The sequence below is a fragment of the Lithobates pipiens genome, unplaced genomic scaffold, assembly GCF_037356315.1.
Source record: "Lithobates pipiens isolate NorthernLeopardFrog02 unplaced genomic scaffold, aLitPip1_a1.2 Scaffold_19, whole genome shotgun sequence".
Taxonomy (NCBI): Eukaryota; Metazoa; Chordata; class Amphibia; order Anura; family Ranidae; genus Lithobates; species Lithobates pipiens.
In genome coordinates, this window is record NW_027507764.1 from 411,236,298 (window position 1) to 411,260,498 (window position 24,201).

Consider the following 24,201-nt stretch of genomic DNA (forward strand, 5'->3'; position numbering starts at 1 on the left):
TTCTGCCTGGGCTAGCGAAGAAGACCTATCCAAAGAAGAGGATCTTCTTCTCTGTTTGCTCCCGGATTTGCTCTTTCTAGAGGCTTTCTGATGTCTTGACCACTCTTGGTTCAGGTCAAGATCTGGGATGCTGTGACAACAGGCATTTATCCAGCTGCATGCGACTCTACGATTTTTTCATGTCTTAGTCCCTTTTTTACTCCTTTGAGGCTGGCATGCTGATTTGGAACCTCTTTGCGGGCATTTATCCCGCACTGGGCCCTTCTCTCTGTAAAACACAGAGTGAGACTGTGCTCTCTTTTTTAAAATAAATAAATAAATAAAACCTTTTTTTTTTTTTAAAACAAAAAATAAATAAAATAAATAAACGTCTCCATCCGAATCTTCAGCGCTAAGGCAGCTAGACAGGCAGGCAAAATTCCCCAGACCTATAAGGTACAGGATAATAAAAAACTCTCTGACAGACAAGAAAAACAGCCGTAAGTAATGAGAAAGTAATGAGAGTCCTGGAAGGAGGCTTACCAGAGCAGAGCAGCAGATTGATCAGTTGGAGGCTGAGAGTAGCCTAGAGGACAGAGCCTGCTGCAAATCAGCATTCTGGTGTTTGCTAGGCAACCCAAAGAGGAAGCTGCCTCTGACCTCATCTGCTCAACTCTGAGCTTCCTGAAAAGAATACATGTGGAGACGGTGAACTACAAGTCCCAGCGAGCCAAACCACTGCCTGAACACACAAAAACATGGAAGGAGAGAGTGGCAGCACCTGCCTAACGAAGGTATATACAGTCATTTATACTGCCAGTGACCTTTGCCAGTAATGCACATTTATACTGTACCTTACAATCCCTGCACCACAGGAACCCACCTCCTCAGGAGATTTACAGCCTATATGGGGGGGGGGAGTCTTCTGAACCGGAACAGGATGGATGATGGATGGAGAATAAATAAATAAATAAATAAAAAATAAAATAAATAAAAATAAACTTTAACCACTTCGCATCTAGGCCAATTCTGACATTTCTCTCCTACATGTAAAATTCATATTTTTTTTTGCTAGAAAATTACATAGAACCCACAAAAATTATATATGTTTTTTTTAGCAAAGACTCTAGAGAATACAATGGCGGACGTTGCAACTTTTTATCTCGCACGGTATTTGCGCAGCAATTTTTCGAACACTTTTTTTCCAGAAAAAAAAACAGTTTCATGCTTAAAAAAAAACAAAACAGTAAAGTTAGCCCAATTTTTTTGCATAATGTGAAAGAGGAAGATACACCGAGTAAATAGATACCCAACATGTCACGCTTCAAAATTGCACGCGCTTGTGGAATGGCGCCAAACGTTGGTATTTAAAAATCCCCATAGGCGACGCTTTAAATTTTTTTACTGGTTACATGTTTTGGGTTACAGAGGTCTAGGGCTAGAATTATTGCTCTAGCTCTAACGTTCGCGGCGATACCTCACATGTGTGGTTTGAACACCGTTTTCATATGTGGGCGGGACTTAGGTATGCGTTCGCTTCTGCATACGAGCTCCCGGGGACAGGGGCGCTTTAAATTAATTTTTTTGATTTTTTTATTGTTAATTTTATTTTTATTTTTTTAGTTTCACACTTAAAAAAAAAAAATTTGATTACTTTTATTCCTATTACAAGGAATTTAAACATCCCTTGTAATAGGAATATGGCACGAATATGGCACGATTGGACCTATTTACAGTGAGATATGGGGTCAATAACACCCCATATCTCACCTCTAGGCTGGGAAGACTAAAATAAAATAAATAAACGATCCTGGCTTCCCAGCCAAAACGGCTCCGTTAATTTGAATGCAACATCGCACCCAGCCTCCGAACGATCATAGAGACTCCGGGATGATCTGGTCCGCCGGAAATCTCTATGGTATCATCCGGGGGCCGGCAGATTCTGTGACCGACTCACCGATGGAAGCGGTGAGTCGGTACAAGCACCGGAGGGCAGCGGGAGGGGGGGTGTCGCTATGCTCATTCTTACGGTGCAGGGAATCGCCGGCTGAAAATGCCGATATCTGAATGATGTCTGTGGCCTCAGGCATCATTCAAATATACCACCACAAAGCCCACGACGTCATATGACGTAGTATGGGCGCCAAGTGGTTAAAAGGTGTCCGGAGCGAGGACAAAAAAAGAACACTGGTGTAAGCAGACAGCCGCCCTTTATGGGCTAAGAAGAAGGTGGTCCAAGAGGGGTCAGAGGGGTCGGAGTTGATCGCATAGTAGGCTGACATGGGGAGGTCCAGGAAATATATATATATGTATTTATCTATGTCTTTTTTTTTATTTCTCTTATATTTAATTACTGATGAAAACTTTTTTGTATCTTATTAGTGCTAGAGCTGTGTGAATACTGGTGGTCCTAAATAATCCCCTGAGGAAGCCAAAGCTGACGAAACATGTTGGAACATAACATCTACTTCTGTCCTTCTGTGCCTCTGTAGGATACTAGCGACCAGTAAAAAAAGCAAATTGCATATGCTTTATTAATCAATTAATTGACCCTCCTCTCTTCTATGTAATAATAAAGATTAAATGTTATCTTATATGAACTTTATTCAAGCACTGCTATAATCCCATCCTCTTTTTTCCATTTACTCTATGTGCCACTTTGTGTTGGCCTATCACATAAAATCCCAAATAAAATACATTTACGTTTCTGGTTGTAACATGACAAAATGTGGGAAATGTAAAGGGCTATGGATACTTTTTCTTTGTTTACAAAACGATTTTATTAGGAAGGATAGAAACATGTAAAAATATATGGAAAATAAAATGTGTACAGTAGAATTACAATATATGAATACTTTTTCATAGCACTGAATGTGTGGACTTTTATCTCCCCATTGTGTACTCATTTTTATCCTATTGGATCCTCTTTATTTGTGCACTATTTTGATAGTCCTTGAATATGTACAGTTTTTTTACTTTTCTTTTCTGTTGCTATAAATAAAACTTGGATACAAACTATACAACTTTTGTTGTTCAATTTCCTGATTGCATAAAAATTGAAAGTGTTTAGGTTTAACCTTATACTATATGGTTCTGGTAAATCTAAAGGAAAAAAACAAAAGAAGATTTTATAGTGTGCATGCACAAAAATCTGCTAACCCTACCATCCTCTGCCCCTGCACATCTTTTACTGCACCCCCCCCCCCCCCCCCCAATCAGACAGGCTAGATCTGGCCTTGGTTTAGCTCCTGGAACTGCCGTCTGCTCACATAATTTGTAATAAAAACATCTTTGCCATTCTGAAGCTTCCCTCTAAACACTTTGCATATTATTTTATATACACTGTGATTCTGTATCTGCCAAATATCCTGCAGAAATCTCCCTCCACTGAGTCCGGCTGTAACCATTTTAACTGTGGGCAACTGAAGTTGCTGTCTGTTCACTTCCTGGATTTACACATGCAAAGGCACACCTCCAGCTCTGGAGCTCTCATTTGCCCTCTTATTACTCATCCCCCCTCCCTTCCTGTTGAACTCTCACTAGAGAAAGCTGTGCATGATGTCATAAGCCTATGCTTTTTACCAGACAAAAAAAGAGGAACACTTCCTCTTTTTTTGTCTGGTAAAAAAGCCTAGGCTTATGACATCATGCACAGCTTTCTCTAGTGAGAGTTTGCCAGGAAGGGTGGGGGGTTGGTCATTATAAGGGTTGCCACCTGTCCGGAATTCACCTGGGCAGTTTGGGTTTTGAATCATGGGTCAGGGTTTCAGTCCACTTGAAACCCGGACACATTATTCAGACAGGAATGTGGCTTGGACCAGGGCTTTACAGGATGGTAAGGGGGTACTATGTGCGCCACATTACTATTCTCTTTGGAGTGCTGAAAGGTGTCCCTGGTCTCCTACAATCCTATAATGTATACGAAAAAAAAAGTTACTGCAAAGTGTTCGGGTTTGGCTTTAAGAAAAAGTGGCAACCCTAGTCATAAGAGGGCCAATGAGAGCTGCAGAGCTGGAGGCGTGCCTTTGCATGTCTGTGTAAATCCAGGGGTCCAATGTATTTACTGGCAGAAAAAAAATGTTTTACTATCCAATAGATGGAAAGATGAAAAGAATGACTTTAGTTTCCCCCATAGAAGTGAAGGCAGCCTATGATGTGTATCCATTCCTCGGTGATCATATCAGGTGTGAAGAGCTGTCTCTACACTCCGCCCCTGCTGTGTAAATGACCCCGAGGACCAACCACAGGGCGAGAAGTGACCAGGGGCGGAGCCTGCCAGGGGCTCTGCGATGGAGAGAGTGACAGAGGCGGATCCCGCAGCCGAGGATGTCAGGGACGGGAGATCTTCTCCAGCCTCAGCGCGGCGCAGGACCGGAGAGGAGGAGGAGGAGGAGGCAGCCAGCCGGGGGAGCTCCGAGCATGTGAGCCGGGTCCATGGAGGAACATGATGGACGCCCGATGTCAGGAGGATCGCACGATCTGACCACACTAATCCTACTGGCTGGGTTGTCACCCGGCATCCATTCCGCGGCACGGCAAACTGGTGAGTGCGATCATGGAGGGCATCATTTCCCTGCAGATGGCAAAGCTGTTGTCTGCTCACTCATCGGATTTACAGACATCTCAGAGCCGGCGATCGGTGGGCTGCTGATCAATGGGCTGATCGATGGGCTGATCACTATCATCTGATCGGTCCCGGGAGTTCTTCATCTGACATCGATCTACTTTGTAGTGTGATCGGCCCCGGCCATCTGTCATCGTATTATACGGGGATGTACACGGCATCCATGGGCTCTATCCACACATTCCACCTTAACCAGTCTACAGCTCGGGGAAAAACAAACCATACTGCCAATTCTTTTCACACTGCCACTCTTATTGTGGTCTCATTATTCTAGTACAATGCTTCTGCTTTACCCATTGGAATTGTTATTAGAACTTTCTATCGTTACCAATATTTTATCATTATCATTTCTATTAGTATTTATTATTATTTTATTATTACTATTATTATTTTATTACTATTAGTATTATTATTATTTTATTATTACTATTAGTATTATTATTATTTTATTATTAGTAGTATTATTATTTTATTATTATTATTATATTATTAGTAGTAGTGGTAGTAGTAGTATTTCATTATTACTATTATTAGTAGTATTATTATATTATTATTTTATTATTACTATTAGTATTATTATTACTACTATTAGTAGTAGTATTATTATTTAATTATTATTATTATTATTATTATTAGTAGTAGTAGTATTTCATTATTACTATTAGTATTATTATTTTATTATTATTATTTTATTATTAATATCAGTATTATTTTTTTATTACTAATAGTATTATTATTATTAGTAGTAGTGGTAGTAGTAGTATTTCATTATTGCTATTATTAGTAGTATTATTATATTATTATTATTTTATTATTACTATTAGTATTATTATTACTACTATTAGTAGTAGTATTATTATTTAATTATTATTATTATTATTATTATTATTGCTAGTAGTAGTAGTAGTATTTCATTATTACTATTAGTATTATTATTTTATTATTATTATTGTATTATTAATATCAGTATTATTATTTTATTACTAATAGTATTATTAGTAGTAGTAGTGGTAGTAGTAGTATTATTTCATTATTACTATTATTATTAGTATTATTATTTTATTATTATTATTAGTATTATTGTTATTACTATTAGTAGTAATATTATTATTATATTATTATTATAATTATTATTATTAGTATTCTTTTATTATTATTATTATTTTTTTTTATATTATTGTCATTATTAGCCTTCAAATTATTTTATTTATTTTTATTATTTATTTCAATGACTATGACCGCGCTCCTGATTATTTTCCTTCTACATCAAAACCAAAACACATCTGAACCCTTTCTAGATGTTTATTTTCCTAAAGCAATGCTTATAAATAATTACCTTATTTCCACCCCTTTTTGTATCTAATTTCAGCTGATTATTACTATTATCATTATTATTTTTACAATACGAGAGTTCTATAGCAGCAACAGTTTGCGCACCGCTTTACAAAATAAAGAGGGATAGTACCGTAACAATACAATTCAATAGAGGAGGGCCCTGCTCACTAGAGCTTGCAATCTAATGTCATCCAGCCTCTTTTGGCTACCTTTGGTGACCATGTACTCGCTCCAGCATCAGCTGTACGCTATCACACTGGAACAGCAATGGTTGTACATAACTGTGCATTGTGCATAGGTACCGCCACTTGGAGTCTGCACTAGGGGCGCAGGGTGACAACGTAGGAGCAGTTTTGAAAGACAGTTGCCACCCCATAAGAGGAAATGCCTGAACGATTACCTTTATAGCGGGATCACAGTAGGCTTAATTTTGAGAGCTAACACACCAGTATAAGAATACTTATTTTCAAAAAAAGTGATAGGTATTTTCAGTAGCAGCTGAAAGCCACAGATTTTCAAACAAAATTAAAATAACATGGTAAAGCTGATCTCTAAGGAAAGGAAAAATCCTCCCTTCTAATGGAACTACTCCAGCAAAGCAAAAATGTAATTCTCATTTAGGACTAGGGGACCAGAAAAAACTATTTTATATACCTGATTCCTTGCTCTCTTGGCAGCCAGCGCTCGCCTACCCTCCAGCGGTAGACTTTCCCTCTGGGTGGTCCTCATGTCTAGTTCAAGGCTATTTGCTCTTCATTGTACTTAATGACATCAGAGGGCCTGCAGTCACCAATGCATAGAGAAAAGGCTTCAGGGACTTGTCTAGCAGCATGGAGGAAGCCTACTGGACTCAGAGATCAGGTAAGTGTTTTTACCAGTAACCTAGACCTGTGTTTCCGAAGTCCATTGCTCAAGTACTCCCAACAAGCCATGTTTTGGGAATTTCCCTTAGATAAAATAACTGTCATAAATACCAAGCCATTAACATCGATTTAAAGCTCCTGTGAAACAAAACCAAAGAAATTCCCAGCTTAATTTACGAACTAGCCCGCTAACCAAGGGTTGGTTAGCAGGCTGGTCGGTAAGTTGAGTCGGGAATTTCTTTGGTTTTATTCTGCATACGTTGCCATTCCACATGCTCCTTGCTGCAAAGGCCAGTAATTGGTGAGGGCCGTGGCCATTTGTTTGTACTGTTTAAAGCACCTGTGCAAGGTGAAGGAGATCTTGGACACATGATCTATTAGGGGTTCTTGAGGACTGAAGTTGGGAAGCATTACTCTATGAGCATTCAACTCTTATACCCTGTACACACGATTTGGATTTTCCGACAACAAATGTTGGATGTGAGCTTGTTGGCGGAAGGTCCGACCGTGTTTATGCTCCATCGAACATTTGTTGGCGGACTTACTGCCAACAAATGTTGGCTAGCAGGTTCTCAAATTTTCCACCAAGAAATTGTGTGGTCTGACTTTCTGATTGTGTGTACACAAGTCTGTCGCACAAAAGTCCACCCATGCTCGGAATCAATGCTCACCAAACACAACATTAGAAGAAGGAGCCCAAGGGTGGCACATGACTATTGAACTTCCTTTTTATCGGCTCGCCGTACATCTTGTAGGTCACTATGCTCGTAATTAGTGGCCAACATTTGTGTGATCGTGTGTATGCAAGACAAGTTTGAGCCAACAACCTTTGAACAAAAATCCACGGTTTTGTTGTTGGAAAGTCTGATTGTGTGTACGGGGCATTACAGTGCGACAACAGCCCCACTGCAAGGGAGGATTTATGTTTTCCATGGAGTTCAGCTTTAAAGCTTATATGAAATGTAAGTGATTGGATCTCTATCTATTTTAATTTCAATAGTTCTTTATTGGAAAAAAAAATTCATATCCATACATAGAACAATTTTGTACAGAGAGATATACCTAATAAAAGGTAAAGCATTAATAGAGAGTAGTGGATGTTCTGGATTACACTTATCCAACTAGAAAAATATCCGTCAGGGTCTCTATCTATTTTATTGCATGCCATTGGTATATGACAGTGATGGCGAACCTTGGCACCCCAGATGTTTTGGAACTACGCTTCCCATGATGCTCCACTACACTGCACAGTGCATGAATATCATGGGAAATGTAGTTCCAAAACATCTGGGGTGCCGAGGAACGCCATCACTGGTATATGATGACCTGAAAAGTGGAGATGTGTGAAGCTTGCATCAGTTTTCCTCCAGTTATATGAAGGTCAGCTCCATGGGTTTTCCATTACCCCAGAGTGCTGGTGACCCTGACATGTAGAGTGTATGAGTGTAAGCTTAGTAGGTGCAGGTTACCACTTCCATCCCCTGCCCTGGTCTGCATGAGCCCTGCACTTCCATTGAGCCCGGGTTCTCTTCTGATGCATGAATACATTGTATCTATGTTGAATCTCTATGGCAACGTGTAGAGGAGGACACGTGATGCTCACAGAGGCTTGCAGCGGTAAGCAGTCCTGCAGCTTCCTGAGCCTATGATGTTCCCCTGCCAGTTTGGAGTATTTTGGGAAACAATGACATAGGGGGTGAGTGAACTCCTTGGCTGAGTGAGAATGGGATCAGTGCGTGGCTATGGACACCGTGCTTTCTTTCCGTCTTCTATGCTGACTTTTCTCTATAGTACAATGTATCTATTATAAACCATATTTTGAATGTGACATTGTCTGCACCTGCTTAGTGCTCATAGTTACATCTGGTTCAGTTTGTGTTCTTAGTCCCTTCCTAGCCAGGATCAGCGGCAGAGGTAATTTAAGTGATTTAAAGTGTTTCTTTTGTGTAGTCCAAATAAGGATGTCAGGATTATTAAAGGCTTTCCTAAAGCTGACATCTATATTATTTTAATAGCACATGGGTCAGTGCGTGCTGATCGTACATCGCCGTCTGTTTTCCATCTTAAGTCTTTCACGGGAGAATGTGTTTCCTAATATACACACACCATTCCTCAGTCAGAAGGGGTATGGTATATTACAATCACCTTATATGTTGCAGAGCTACGGCACAATTCATCAGTGCTAGATGAGTACATTATGTGTAGAAGACCCGTAACAGCGGTGAGAGTGACAGCGCAGGTTCTGTATTGTAGTGATGTGCAGCTACACTGACGAGCGAGGGGGTCAGTGACTTCGATGAATGATTGAATACTGCTATAATGTGCTGCTGGATTTCCCACTGCAATTTACTTTTACCTTAGCTTGTTACATGCGTGAGCTAAAAAGGTACCAAAGGCGAGCTTGCGCAAGTGATTCTAATAAGCCATATTAAACGTAGTAAACAATGCGGAGATCAAATCGGAGTTGCATAGGAAGAATCCCCCCCCTCCCCGAAATTTGAAAAACTAGGGTTGGCGTGTTCAGCACAAACTGCAGCTGCACAAGTACTGTGGGGATACGTTATTATGCAGCAGTATTGCCTCGTTCTATTCTAGGGAGAGTAGACCCATGTAATGTATTCTGAGCTGTGTGGATTTTGCCTTTTATATCAATGCAAATACAGTACATACACAGATGAAAGCAGGCTAGAAGCCAGGATTCTAGGAGGCCTTTTTTTAACTATTTTGCTATTCCTGTGTTAGCGGAGTACATTTATCAGAATAAATAGAATACTGCTTATTTATATATGTGGACTGCTGGTGTAGTTTGCCCATTTTTCGGACGCTTTGTGTGTATGACATTTTTGAATACAGAAAAAAATGTTAATTTATGCGCTGTTACTGTATCATATTTATGTGGAAAATAACACAGAGGAGTGTGGATTTTGGGGTTTGAAGGAATGATCTGATTGTATAGTATGTATTATATTAATATGTATTAAATGATGTACATAAAGTGGAATTGTGCTGCATCTAAGCACCACAAACCAAAAATGCTATATAATTTATTTTAAATCGTCAAAGTAAACTCCTCCGTCCAGCCATGTCTCTATGCTTTATTTTGCTGAGAAATCGTTTTGAAAAAACACCCCCTGGCATTTCTGGCAGTGGCCATCTTGAGTAAGGGCAGGGGATTAAAGCAGTGTTCCACCCAAAAGTGGAACTTCCACTTTAAGAACTCCTCGCCCGTTTACAAGCCACATTTGGCTTGTATTTTTTGTTGTTGTTGTTTTGAGAGAGACTTCCTGTCCCACTTCCTGCTTCCGTCTCTTGGCCACCCCTCCTTTCCCCCTAGGTGGCCCCTCCCTCTCTGCAATTTTGTGGGACACGTCACAGGTCCCAGGAGATTGCCTGGCCACTAGCAGAGCGCAGCGTGACTAAGGCATGCGTAGTGCGCATCCGGGCGCGAAGCTGCAAGCTGTCACAGCCCGGATGCCCACAGTTGCTATGACAGCGAGGAGGGGGAGAGGAGCGAGGCTCAGAGCGGCCGCATTGCTTGACTGTGGGACAGGTGAGTGTCTGTTTATTAAAAGTCAGCAGCTACACTTTTTGTAGCTGCTGACTAAAAAAACAAGTGGAACTCTGCTTTAATATAGCATTTACTTCCTGGAATCCATAAGCCCTTAGCTCAGGCACGGGTTGGCTGAGAACCCACCCTCCCCTTCTAAAATCTCATGGGATGTATAGTATCATTTGCCTAGGCATGGAAACCATGAAGTAACTGAAGAAATAATAAATAAATAAATGTTTAAAACAAGTAAATATGATATACTTTCTTATCTACTGCAAACCAAGGATATGTATGTGAGCCGTGACAGGCTGTATGAGAATGAAGTCCTGTGCCCACCGCTGTGATAGCTGGCAAGGAAGGGACCTCGTCTATGCTCCAGGCAATGGTATAGAGTGACTAGGTGTCCCGGGAGCCACACATCAAGTCAAAACCTTCTGTATGATAGTGAATGGCAGTCTCAGCCTGGACCCCTGCCAGGCCATGTCTTGGGGGCATTGCCTGGTGGGCGTCCAGGCCAAGACTGACATTCTTTATCACACAGCAGGTATTGACTTGATGTGCGGCTCCTGGGACACCTAGTCACTCTCTACCATTTCGTATCTATTTACTAATTTACTATTAATTTGCTAGCAACATAAGAATTAGAAATAGTCTATGCTGTTTGAGAGAGTAAAGTTCCGCTTTAAAGCAGAACTATTGGAATTAGACAAATTTACCCCTTGCTGTGGGGTTCCCCATACTGCAAGGGCTAAATGCTCATTTAGTCTAGGGGTGAAAGGGTTAGGTGTATCACTGACCCTATCTCTCCCTCCAGCACTGTTCTCTTCTGTCTGAAGTTCTGGGCTGTGGGTGGTCCCACGGCATCACCATGTGCAATGCAGGGCTAATAAACCTGCATTGTATGTGAGGAGGTGAGGTTGCAACCAGGGCCTGAAGAAACTTTGAGAGGTGGCAGTGCAGGACTGGCCGCATGGATTAAAGGAGCATGCCAGAGCACCCCTAGACTAAATGAGCAGTAGGGGCCCCATTGCAAGGGTAGATTTTGTCTTATTCCTGGAGTTCAGGTTTATGAACTGTTGGTCTCGACCATACAACAAAAAAAAAAAATGCAGATTTGTTTTGTGTAGGAGCATATAATCTTTATATTGTAGCTGGCTGGTAGATGAAAGGTGAGATGTAGACGGAGATGTGAGGTGAAACAAGTTAAAATGTCAGAGGATCTTGCAGTCTAACAGACAAAAAGGTTGCAGCAATTTTAACAAATGTGACAGCATGTAGATAGAGCTTGTTTTACAACTTTGGGCAAATACATAAAAGCATGTCTTCTTTCTGGCTAGAAAATTTCAGTATTGTTTCTCTCTACTCAATGTACATAAGTACCAAATTAAACCTGATCTATGATAAAAATGATAAAATTCAAGGAACTGTGCATAATTACAGTATTTCATTCCTCGCTGCACGCGACAGGTTCAATTGCACACAGTTCGTATTGAGAATGTTCAAATTTATGTTGTTTGGTAGCAGTTAATAACTAGTCTATTGGAGTGTGTGTTGGACAGGAAAGGACAAATTTATATCAAAGTTAGGAGCCAGTCAGTCCTGTTTAATTACTAACTTTGGGTACAGAAAAAAAAAGCCCTTGTAGCGAGGCCCCCTGCATTGCAAGGGTTAAATGTTTGATAACAAAAAAACACCGCTCTAGGCAGACATCTCATAATGCATCCCACCTACTAATGGAAACAGGTGCTGGCTCTGCATGTAGGAATGAATCGAAGAAAAGGCTGGATGGCCGCACTCTGTCGACACCTTTATTGAAGACGGTTTAAAAATTATTTTGGTACAAAGACATCAGAGGCACAGGATCAATGAAAAGCTGACACATTTCACTCCAAACAGTTGTGGCTATGACTAAGCACCCCAAAGTGTTGTGAAACATGTCAGTTTTTCATTGATCCTGTGCCTCTGAAGTCTTTGTACCAAAAGAATTTTTAAACCATCTTCAATAAGAGTGTCAACAGAGTGCAGCCGTCCCGTCTTTTCTTCGTTTCATTAAATGTTTGATAAGTCTTGGGGCATTGGAGGAGGCTCCAGCACCTTCCTCTTCACTGTGTAAAATCGTATTGCATGTTATACCACTGTGCTGATAAGAACACTCTCCTCTTCTCCATGTAAAACTTGTATTGCTTGTCTAAGGGCTCATGTACACAGACTAGGTTGACCGCCGACCTTGGGAAAATGCAGCAAAATCATGCTGCGATTTTGCCGCGTTTTGCGGCTGATGGTCAAAACAATTCTATCCGGAATGCGATTTTTCTGCTTTCAGGAGAGATAGGTTGAGGGAGGTTAACCTCCCCTAATTGCAGCTGCATCTAAACTCTTGTAAAATCAACACATAGGCTTTTATGGAGATGAGTTTAGGACCTTTGAAAAAAAAAAAAAAAACGGCAAAAGCTAATAAAAACTTATGTTAAGAAGCTGTAGTGTACATGAGCCCTTACCCTTGCTCTGGCAAGCTCCAACGTTCTCCTCTTCTCCTTAGAAAACTTGTATTGCTTGTCTTATCACTACCCAGGCAGGCTCCAGCACTCTCCTTGTCTCCTTGTAAAATTTGTATTACTTGTCTAATACCTTGTACACACGGTCAGACATTCCGACCACAAAATCCGTCGGATTTTTTCCGACGGATTTTGGCCAAAACTTGTGTTGCATACACACCGTAGGACAAAGTTGTCGGAAAATCCGATCGTTTGGAACGAGGTGACGTTCGTTGCGTACGGCGGGACTACGTAGAGGCTAGTAGCCAATAGCTTTGGTCTCGTAATTTGATCTGAGCATGCGTGGCACTTTGTCCGTCGGAATTCTCTACAAACGATCGTAAAACGTCAGATCGGATTTTTTTGACGGAAAATTTTAGATCCTGCTCTCAAATTTTTTCTGTGGAATTTACGACGGAAAAAGTCCGATAGAGCCCACACACGATCGGAGTTTCCGACAATATAATCCGATCGCACATTTTACATTGGAAATTCTGACTGTGTGTACAAGGCATTACTCTTGCTCCGGCAAGCTCCAGTGTTATCTTTTTCTCCTTCTGGCACTCTGGGTTGCAGGTGGTCCCTCAGTGCTATCACATACAATGCAGGGCTTTTAGCCCTGCATTGTATGTGGAGGAGGTAGGCGTGCGACCATGGCCAAGGGTGTCTTAGAAAGGAGGCTTTGGGAGAACTGGTGGTATGGATAGGGATAACCTTCTGCAGTGATTAATATGACAAGCATTACACTTTATTCCTGTATCCCTAGAACTAACGAGAATTTAACCCTTGCAGTGCAGGGGCCCCACTGCAAGGGTATTTCTTTGGTTGTGCCTGAAGTTGGGCTTTAAGGTGCAGCAACCGATTTTATTTTTCATCTACAGCTTTTACTATTATTTAATTTAATAGTTTTGTGTTCTGGCTACCTTTCAGGATTTGTCCAGACTGATACCTTGAAAAAAATGAAACAAATTGTTTGTGGACATTTTTTTTGCAGGCCAATAAGGCATTTTCTCAAGAGATGTAATTAACGTCTGTTTTCTGTACATGTGAGTGAGTTAAGATACGTGTCCAGTAGTGAAAATCATTGGCACATAGTAAGATGTACTGTCTTTCACAAAAACAGGTTCTGGAAAAAAAAAACTCTTCAACTCATTAAGAGAATGGACAGTCCCAAGGGATAAAATATAAGCTTTCCATGCAAGGCTAAGCTTCAAGTACAGTACATATCAACCATTTTACATTATTGGACCAGAGATTCAGTATAAAGGAACTAGTGATGAGCAAATGGAATCCAGGTGGAATAAAAAATCAGTGAAGTGTACATTTTTAAGCACTCCTGAATATACACAGATTGATCCTGTATTGAGACATACAATTAATGAACCAATATTACCTGGGTTCCTACATGTTTTAATGTAAAAGAGAAGTTCGATATGTATATATATATATATATAACATTTTTATTATTTTTTTAAGAATCATATTTACATAGGCTCAATGACTGAGAACCAAGCGATCAAACAGCACCGATCGCTCAGTTTTCAGAGCTCTGTGAGCAGATAGTGTCAGTCACTGCTGTCTGCTCTGCCCCCAATGCTCACTGGAGTGCTGGGTGGTGGAGGATGCAGGAGTGGCTGGCTCAGTCTCTCAGTGGCTCGCTGAGCCAGGTAACGGTCCAGGGTTGTAGGTGGCCATAATCTTACCCCAGCCTGGACTGGCTCTGTGATGTCAGCCAATAGCGGGCTTCAGCCTGCTGTCGGCTGACAATGGGTCACAGAAATGCAGAACAGACTGCACACCTGTGATCCACAGGAAAAGTACAGCCAAACGAGCTTTGGATGTGCTTCTCCTTTAATTCAGATCAAATCTACATTAAAAAATATTAGGGGACTCAAAAATAATGAGTCAGCAGCTTTTCCGATTTGACATTACCTAGCAGTAAACCTTAAATTGAACACGCACTTTGCCCATGCAGAGCGAAGCAACAGGCTCACTTACATTTCCTATCTTCCCAGCTGTACATACTCACTTTCCATTCACCCCGCTGCTGCTCTGATCAGACACTAGCATAGCTCCCAACTATCCCTGATTTCGAGGGACTGTCCCTGATTTGGAGCAATATCACTCTGTCCCTCATTTTGGTCTGATCTATATAGTTGTATATATAGTTGTATAGTTGTATATATAGTGCACTTTTATCTATCAAAAAGTGTTTTCCAGCGCTAAACCTTTCATCTGATTTCTAAATTGCTGCATTTGTAAATTCCAAAAGCCAATCAATATAAAGGGATGAGGCTGCACTGCTAGGGCCACTGATAAGGCAGCACTGATAGGGCCACTGATGAGGCTGCACTGATAGGGGTACTGATAAGGCAGCGTTGATGAGCACTGATGAGGCTGCACTGATAGGGACACTGATAAGGCAGCATTGATGGGTGCTGATGAGGCTGCACTGATATGGGACACGGATGAGGCTGCACTGATGGGGGGCACTGATGAGGCTGCACTCATAGAGACACTCATGAGGCTGCACTGGTAGGGGCACTGATAGGGATTCTGATAAGGCTGCACTGATAGGGCCACTGATGAGACTGCACTGATAGGGCCACTGATAAGGTAGCATTGATGGGCACTGATGAGACTGCACTGATAGGGCCACTGATAAGGCAGAATTGATGGACACTGATGAGGCTACACTAATAGGGCCACTGATAAAGCAGCATTGATGGGCACTGATGAGGCTACACCTATGAGCATTGATGAGGCTGCACTGATAAGGACACTGATGAGGCAGCACTGATAGGGGCATTGTGGGGCTGCACTGATGGGGCACTGATGGGGACACTAATGAGGCTGCACTGATAGGGGCACTGATAAGGCTGCACTGATGGGCGCTGGTGAAGCTGCACTGAAGATGGACACTGATGAGGAGGCACTTATAGGGACACTGATGAGGCCAACACTGATAGGGACACTGATGAGGCTGCACTGATAGGGACACTCATGAGGCTGCACTGATAGGGGCACGCATGAGGCTGCACTGATATGGACACTGATGACACTGCATTAATGGGCACTGATAGGTGGCCACACTGGCTGTCCAGGGGGCTCTCAAGCTGGCCAGACCTGACTCAGAGCCCATCCAGGTGGGAACCGGAGTGCCTGGGGGATTCCACCGGTTCCTGCTCTAGGGAGTCTCCCCGGACAACTCGATCTAGATGCACACCCAGTGGGAGGGAGGAGAGGGCCGCAGAGGAACGCTTATTGCCGGGGCTCCGCTCCCACCCTGTCAGCTCTGCTCCTCCCCTCCTTCTACCTTACAGCCCCCTGTCTGCTCTAACGCGCCCTTCACACTCCCGTCCCTCTCCTTCTTTAACTCGGCTTCACAGCGATGCATCTCCCCACCCCCGGCATCAGAAAACAAACTTACCTGCCTGCCGCCCAGCAATGGTGCACCCGGCTGTTCCTCCCTATGCTAGCCACTGGGGCTGACAACAGCCCAGGTGCCAGGCTGCATTTCCTAGTTCCAATGGCAATCTGGGGTTTGCCAAGCCCTGAGATGCATCATTTGTTTGTTAAAGCACCAAGATGTGTTTATGCATCATTGACACATTTTTTCACAGAGATTGACACATAGCTTTCTTAAAGCGGAGCTAAATCCAAAAGGGGAAATTCCGCTTTAAGCACTCCTCCCCCCCTGCCACATTTGGCATGTTATTTTTTTGTGGGGGAGCGGGTACCTTATTTAGACAGGTACCCGCTTCCACTTTCGCTCAGATCCCCAAGACAGAGTGGAAGTTCTCCTTTCCCCCTTCCTCCCCGAAGTCATCTGGGACACGTCACAGGTCCCAGATGACTGCGGGACACACAGCACGACTCGCACATGCACAGTGTGCACCTGGATATCACTGCTGGGTGCCCACAGTTGAAATGCCGGCACCGGGTAGAGAAAAGGGAGGGAAGCGATAGTTTGGGTGACTACATCACTGGATCCTGGGACAGGTGAGTGTGTGTTTATTAAAAGTCAGCATCTAAACTTTTTGTAGCTGCTGATTTTTAATAAACATAGAAATGTCTGGAGCTCCTCTTTAAGGAAACTTTACTTGAAAAAGTGTGTCCTGCTCATAGCTCATGTTATAAATGAAATTAAAATGACCCATGTCATTCCTTTTACTATCCTGTCTACAAATAACAGTGCATAATAGCTGATTTGTGCTCTTTATTGCTTCTCTCTCATATCACAGTTTTATGTCAACCCCTAGATTGCAGCTGTGAAAACTTTGTGTAAAAGTTACCTTTACAAGTCAGGCTTGCAATGCCCGTATACAGTATGTCCCAGTAGATTGACATCAGCCCTTCTGTCCTTATTGGATGCAATTTTTTTTCTTTTGGCTGAGGTGAGGAATTGCCAAGAGAGGGACAAATATAGAGCTTATAAAAGCCAATACGTAAGGTAATGTTAACTGTGGTAGAAAGAAAAACGTATGGGTCACTTTAGCATTTTACAGGATCCCAGTAATACCTCTCCTTTGGTAAAGGCTGTGAGTCCTTTCAGTTCAGTGAGCCATGATTTCAGCATTCCCCTTGACACCCACCTGAAGGCTAAACAACAGCCGTATTGCCAGTGCCTGGCATATTCGGCCATTCAAACCCACAGGTGCTCAACTTGTGGCCCTCCAACTGTTGGTGACCTACAAGTCCCATCATGCCTCTGCCTTTGGGAGTTACGCTTGTAACTGTCAGCCTTCCAATGCATTATGGGACTTGTCTTTCGCAACAGCTGGTGGGCCACAGGATGAGCACTCCTGCATTAGCCCCATTATAAACTGCAAGCCCCCTCTCCAAATAAAAAACAAAAACAGACATTTAGAAGGAGGCAGGTCTGCCTCCTGATCCGCTGACAGCTGTTTGAGAAGTGGCCTACTGCAGACCACTTTTCAAAGCACTGGTTTTTGTGAACCTAGCCTAAAGCTGGCCATATATGGATTGAAATGAAACCGGTTCAGCAGGAACCAGATTAATTTCAATCCATATAAATCTGAAAAGAGTTGATCTACTGGCCCCAAACTGGACTATTGGTATATTTTCGCTCGCCCAATGCTTGCAGCCAATAGGCCTACAGAAATAATCTGTGTATTCTGGCAGCGGAGGAGACCCTCTGCCAGCTTTAGTAAGAGCTGCCTGGAAGCATGGAACCTTTGAGACATGCTGCATGAAAGACATGGCTAACTATGGACTCTCATTTGACTGGTAAGCCATGTATTATTTGGACGGCTGATTTGCATACTTTCCTGTACCAATGGGTTTTTAATTGAACTGAAGGAAGATAGGTAATTTCATGTTTTGTTGAAGAGAAGCCATTACTAAGAAACTGACTTTTTATAAACCAGCAGTGTCCTACGTGCATGCAATATTCCAGAATCCCCTGAATTTCACAAATGATTTAATTAGCTGCAGAGGAGTAGAAAAGTACACCATCTTTTATCTGATAATCAGTCTGTAGTCTGTGGTGTATGCTGGGAAGTGGACGCTGTTACACAATTTTTTTTGCATGTAGCACAGTGAGCATACTCTTTGAAGCTGGTTAGAAGACAGTCGTTTCATGCAGACATGTAAAAGGCATGGTGTTGTGTTTTTGTCTGATACTTGTTTCTGTAGGTGGCATGCTGTCTCTAACAAAACAGGGACACCAAATTACTTTGTATTTGCTTAGGTAATACATATTTTTTGTTCCGGTTATTACTACTGTATTAACTCGGTATGCAAATACCATCCTAATTATTTTGCAGTGAGACTCATGGGCAAATATATAGTATGAAGAAACATGAAACAATATTAGGTGGTCTAAGACCTAATTTGACATTAAAGGTGAATTTCATATATGGATATTTTATACAGTGGGGAAAATAATTATTTGATTCCCTGCAGATTTTGTAAGTTTACACACTTACAAAGAAATGAAGAGTCTATCATTTTCCATCATATGTGTATTTTACATGATAGAGACAGAATACCAACCAAAAATCCAGAAAAAAACACATGATACAAATTATATAAATTGAGTTTCAGTGCAGTGAGTAAAATAAGTATTTGATTCCCAAACAAAACATGACTTAGTACTGAACTGCAACTTAATTTATAGCATGTGTTTTTTCTGGATTTTTGGTTAAAATTCTGTCTCCATCATTTAAAATATACTTATGATAAAAGTTATAGACCCTTCATTTCTTTGTAAGTGGGCAAACTTGCAGGGGATCAAATAATTATTTTCCCCACTGTACATATATATAGCGCTACCCCCAAAGGATCCACTTGGTAATTTGGGTTCTCTGTTCTGTGCCTCGACTTCAAAAACAGGCTCAGCCCCTTCTGATGCACCTGGTTGAGTGAAAGTTATTGCAAGCACTCATTGGAACTCAAGTGTGGATCCCCTTAACTTGGTTGTGAATTAGTACTGGGAAAAAGACGCAAGACCGTATAGTGATACATGAACTCATTGTATTGGTACAGGTTAGAATAAATTGTGGTTTGAGCATAAATTAACACACAGAAGGTAGGTTCAGACATAGTCTGCTAGATAGTATTATCACTATGAAAAAGGTAACGTATTATTATTATTATTATTGATTTATAAAGCGCCAACAGTTTACGCAGCGCTTTACAATGTATAGGGGGGGGGCAACACAATTACAGTACAATACAAAAGGTACAGGAGGGCCCTGCTCGTAGAGCTTACATTCTAAAGGGAGGGGGTGGTGGTACAAAAGGTAATAGCTGCAGAGAATGATTTGATGAGGGTGGCTCGGGGACAGTTAGGTGGGTGTGGGATAGGCTTCCCTGAATAAATGAGTTTTCAGGGAACTCTTAAAGGTCAACAGGGTAGGGGTTGAGTGGATAGACTGGGGCAGGGAGTTAGAATAGAGTTTTGTACCACTAAACTGAAATTAACTTGTTCAGCAATAAACAGTGCATATAAACAACAACTGCAATGTGAAAAATCATACAATAACTAACATAGAGTGCACTCTAGGAGAATGGCTAATATATAGTGCAATGTCCCCTGAAGCCGCGTACACACGGGCGGACTGTATGGCCTACTTAGTCCGTCATACAATCCGACGGACAGTCCGTCCTACTTTCGAATGAACGGACTTGACCACACACGGATGCACAAACAGTCTGTCGAAAGCTTGCGCGATGACGTGTACAGCACGTACGACGTGACTAGAAATAGGAAGTCCAATACACAGCAATGCAACCTTTCGCCATGTAAATCCTTTCTGAGCATGCGCCATTCTTAGTCCGTCGAACTAGCCTACTGACGAGCGGATTGTCCGCTGAAACCAAAGTATGACGGACAGTATTTCGAAAAATCTGAAATACTTAGTACGCCAGACTGCACGCTGAAAAAGTCAGCTGAAGCACACACACGAGCGGACTGTCCGCTGAAATGTGTTTCGACGGACTAAGTAGGCCATACAGTCCGCCCGTGTGTACGCGGCCTGAGAGATACCTCTTAGCATAAGTAATAGGTGAAGGCCTCTGTGTAGCAGCTGTAAAGGGACAGTCTTTAGTTATAACTCTTCAACTGGCTAGCATAGGGTCCCAGTTGAATCCTTGGTGCACATAAGAATAGTCCCAGTCTAGCCTGTTGGCAGCAAAAAGGCTACTAGATGGCTTTACGGTCATCTCCTATTGGGTTCAGTGTGTCTAAAAGCAGATAGTAAATTTCCACAGCAGGAGCTCACCAGTCCACGTGATATTGCAGCTCACCATCTGGTCACACACAGCGGTTGGTCCACTCTCTGCTGTCGGCACCCCTGAACTCCGTGCCCCAGATTCCACTTAGGCTGCTGATATGCAGAAGTGATGGTGCACACTAGACAGCGTTGTGCACTCTCCGATCTCCCTCATGGCAAGAGTTGAGCTGTGTCCTATACAGTCTGAGAAAATGCAGCCCTGTCACCTTCTCCTGGCAATCTCTCTCTGGGAAATGCAGTTTAACCACTTAAGGCTCGAGCCACTTTCTGAGATTTGGTGTTTACAAATTAAAAACATTTTTTTTGTTAGAAAATTCCTTAGAACCCCCAAACATTATATATATTTTTTTCGAACACCCTAGAGAATAAAATAGTGGTCGTTGCAATGCTTTCTGTCACACCATATTTGTGCAGCGGTCTTACAAGCGCACTTTAAAAAAAAAAAAAACATTTTTTTTGAGTTAAAAAATAAGACAACAGTAAAGTTAGCCCATTTTTTTTATATTGTGAAAGATAATGTTACGCCAAGTACCCAACATTTCACACTTCAAAATTGCCCCCGCTCATGGAATGGCGACAAACTTTTACCCTTAAAAATCTCCATAGGCGACGTTTAAAACATTCTACAGGTTGCATGTTTAGACTGAGGCCGCGTACACACGGGCGGACTGTTCGCCCAACCTTGTCCGCTGAACAGTGTTTGGGCGGACAGTCCGCTCGTGTGTGGGCTTTCAGCGGACAGTTTCAGCGGACAGTTGGACGGACAAAGTCTTTCGGAAATTCCGAAAAACTGTCCGCTGAAACTGTGTTTGAGCGAACAGTCCGCCCGTGTGTGGGCCTGTCCGCTGTACTTTCGAAATGAGCGGACTGTTCCCGCTCGGAAAGTCCGGCCATTTCGAGCGCGTGTACAGGTAGGCGGGGCCCGCGAAGGAGACGTCGCGGGCTCCGCCGCCTGGAATGGGCTTAAAGGGGAACCCCAACGCCGAAAAAAATCGGCGTGGGGGTTCCCCCCAAGTCCACACCAGACCCTTGTCCGAGCACGCTACCCGGCCGGCCAGGAAAGGGGGGCGAGCGAGCGCGCCCCCCCTCCTGAGCCGTACCAGGCCGCGTGCCCTCAACATGGGGGGTGCCTTGGGGAAGGGGGGGCCGCGCGGCCCCCCCACCCCAAAGCACCTTGTCCCCATGTTGATGAGGACAAGGGCCTCTTCCCGACAACCCTGGCCGTTGGTTGTCGGGGTCTGCGGGCGGGGGGCTTATCGGAATCCGGGAGCCCCCTTTAAGAAGGGGGCCCCCGGATACCGGCCTCCCACCCTATGTGAATGAGTATGGGGTACAATGTACCCCTACCCATTCACCTGTGAACTAAAGTACAATAAAAAACACAACACAGAGAAAAAATATTTTATTGCACAGCTCCGGGGGTCTTCGGGGGTCTTCTCGCCGGACTCCTCCGCTATGTGTGTGTAGCTCTTTTGCTAGCGGAGGAGTCCGGCTTTCTTCCTCCCCGCCGCCGGCCTCTTCTCCCGACTTCGGGGGTCTTGTCCCCCTCTTCGGTTCTTCTGCCGGGCCACCGCGCCTGGTCCGGTGGCCCGGTCTTCTGTCGCCGTCTTCCGTTCTTCTGTCGCCGCCTTCGGTTCTTCTGCCGGGCCACCGCGCCTTCTTGTAGCTCTTTTACAGGCGGTGGCCCGGTCTTCTGTCGCCGCTGTCGTCGCCGCCGCCGCCGCCTTCCGTTCTTGTTCTTCTTCTTGTTCTTCTTCTTCTCCTGGAGATGTTGACTCGACGAGCTCTCCGGCCGGAATGCCAGAGCCGCGCTGTGCGGTCACTTATATAGTGACAATGGGGCGGTGTCACATGGTATATGTCACATGGGTTGGTCACATGGTGACCCCGCCCCCTTACGATGTCATAGTCCCCATGTGACATCAACCCATGTGACCAACCCATGTGGCATATACCATGTGACACCGCCCCATTGTCACTATATAAGTGACCGCACAGCGCGGCTCTGGCATTCCGGCCGGAGAGCTCGTCGAGTCAACATCTCCAGGAGAAGAAGAAGAACAAGAAGAAGAACAAGAACGGAAGGCGGCGGCGGCGGCGACGACAGCGGCGACAGAAGACCGGGCCACCGCCTGTAAAAGAGCTACAAGAAGGCGCGGTGGCCCGGCAGAAGAACCGAAGGCGGCGACAGAAGAACGGAAGACGGCGACAGAAGACCGGGCCACCGGACCAGGCGCGGTGGCCCGGCAGAAGAACCGAAGAGGGGGACAAGACCCCCGAAGTCGGGAGAAGAGGCCGGCGGCGGGGAGGAAGAAAGCCGGACTCCTCCGCTAGCAAAAGAGCTACACACACATAGCGGAGGAGTCCGGCGAGAAGACCCCCGGAGCTGTGCAATAAAATATTTTTTCTCTGTGTTGTGTTTTTTATTGTACTTTAGTTCACAGGTGAATGGGTAGGGGTACATTGTACCCCATACTCATTCACATAGGGTGGGAGGCCGGTATCCGGGGGCCCCCTTCTTAAAGGGGGCTCCCGGATTCCGATAAGCCCCCCGCCCGCAGACCCCGACAACCAACGGCCAGGGTTGTCGGGAAGAGGCCCTTGTCCTCATCAACATGGGGACAAGGTGCTTTGGGGTGGGGGGGCCGCGCGGCCCCCCCTTCCCCAAGGCACCCCCCATGTTGAGGGCACGCGGCCTGGTACGGCTCAGGAGGGGGGGCGCGCTCGCTCGCCCCCCTTTCCTGGCCGGCCGGGTAGCGTGCTCGGACAAGGGTCTGGTGTGGACTTGGGGGGAACCCCCACGCCGATTTTTTTCGGCGTTGGGGTTCCCCTTTAAGCCCATTCCAGGCGGCGGAGCCCGCGATGTCTCCTTCGCGGGCCCCGCCTACCTGTACACGCGCTCGAAATGGGCGGATTTGCCTCCTCCTTACGTGGGCGAGTCCGTTCATTTCAAAAGTTGAGCGAACTGTTTGCCCAACCTTGTTCGTCAAACAGTCCGCTCGTGTGTGGGCAAGTCCGCTCATGCAAATTTTGAGCGGACTGTTTGATGAAACTGTTTGCCGAACAAGGTTGGGCGAACAGTCCGCCCGTGTGTACGCGGCCTTACAGAGGAGGTCTAGGGCTAAAATAACTGCTTTTTCTCTACGTGTGGTTTGAACGCCGTTTTCATATGTGGGTGCTGCTCATGCATGCTTTTGCTTCTGTACGCGAGCTCGGCGGGACAGGGTGCGTTTAAAAAAAAAATTTTTTTTTTACTTATTAATATTACCTTTTATTTATTTTTTTACACTGTTCTTTAAAAAAAAAAATTGTGTCACTTTTATTCCTATTAGAAGAAATGTAAGCATCCCTTGTAATAGAAAAAAAGCATGTCAGGACCTCTTAAATATGAGATCTGGGGTCAAAAAGACCTCATAACTCATATTTACACTAAAATGCAATAATAAAAAAATAAATAAAATTATGTCATTTGGGGAAAAAAATTACCCTTTAAGCGCTATGGGCAGAAATTACGTTTTGACTTCGCTTTCGCCCTGCAGTAGTATGGAGACGGGTA

General features: G+C 43.8%; 1 protein-coding gene across 2 annotated transcripts in view; it reads left to right on the plus strand.

Annotated features, from left to right (window-relative positions):
* Positions 1-4,189: 4,189 nt before the first annotated feature.
* The window catches only part of TMEM200C (transmembrane protein 200C), a 142,978-nt gene continuing 122,966 nt past the window's right edge, over positions 4,190-24,201 (plus strand). The window contains exon 1 of one of the 2 annotated variants that reach the window (XM_077492488.1): positions 4,190-4,522. The gene's annotated coding sequence lies outside the window, so the exon portion shown is untranslated. The remainder of the gene's footprint in view (positions 4,523-24,201) is intronic. The other variant, XM_077492487.1, reaches the window with a different exon arrangement.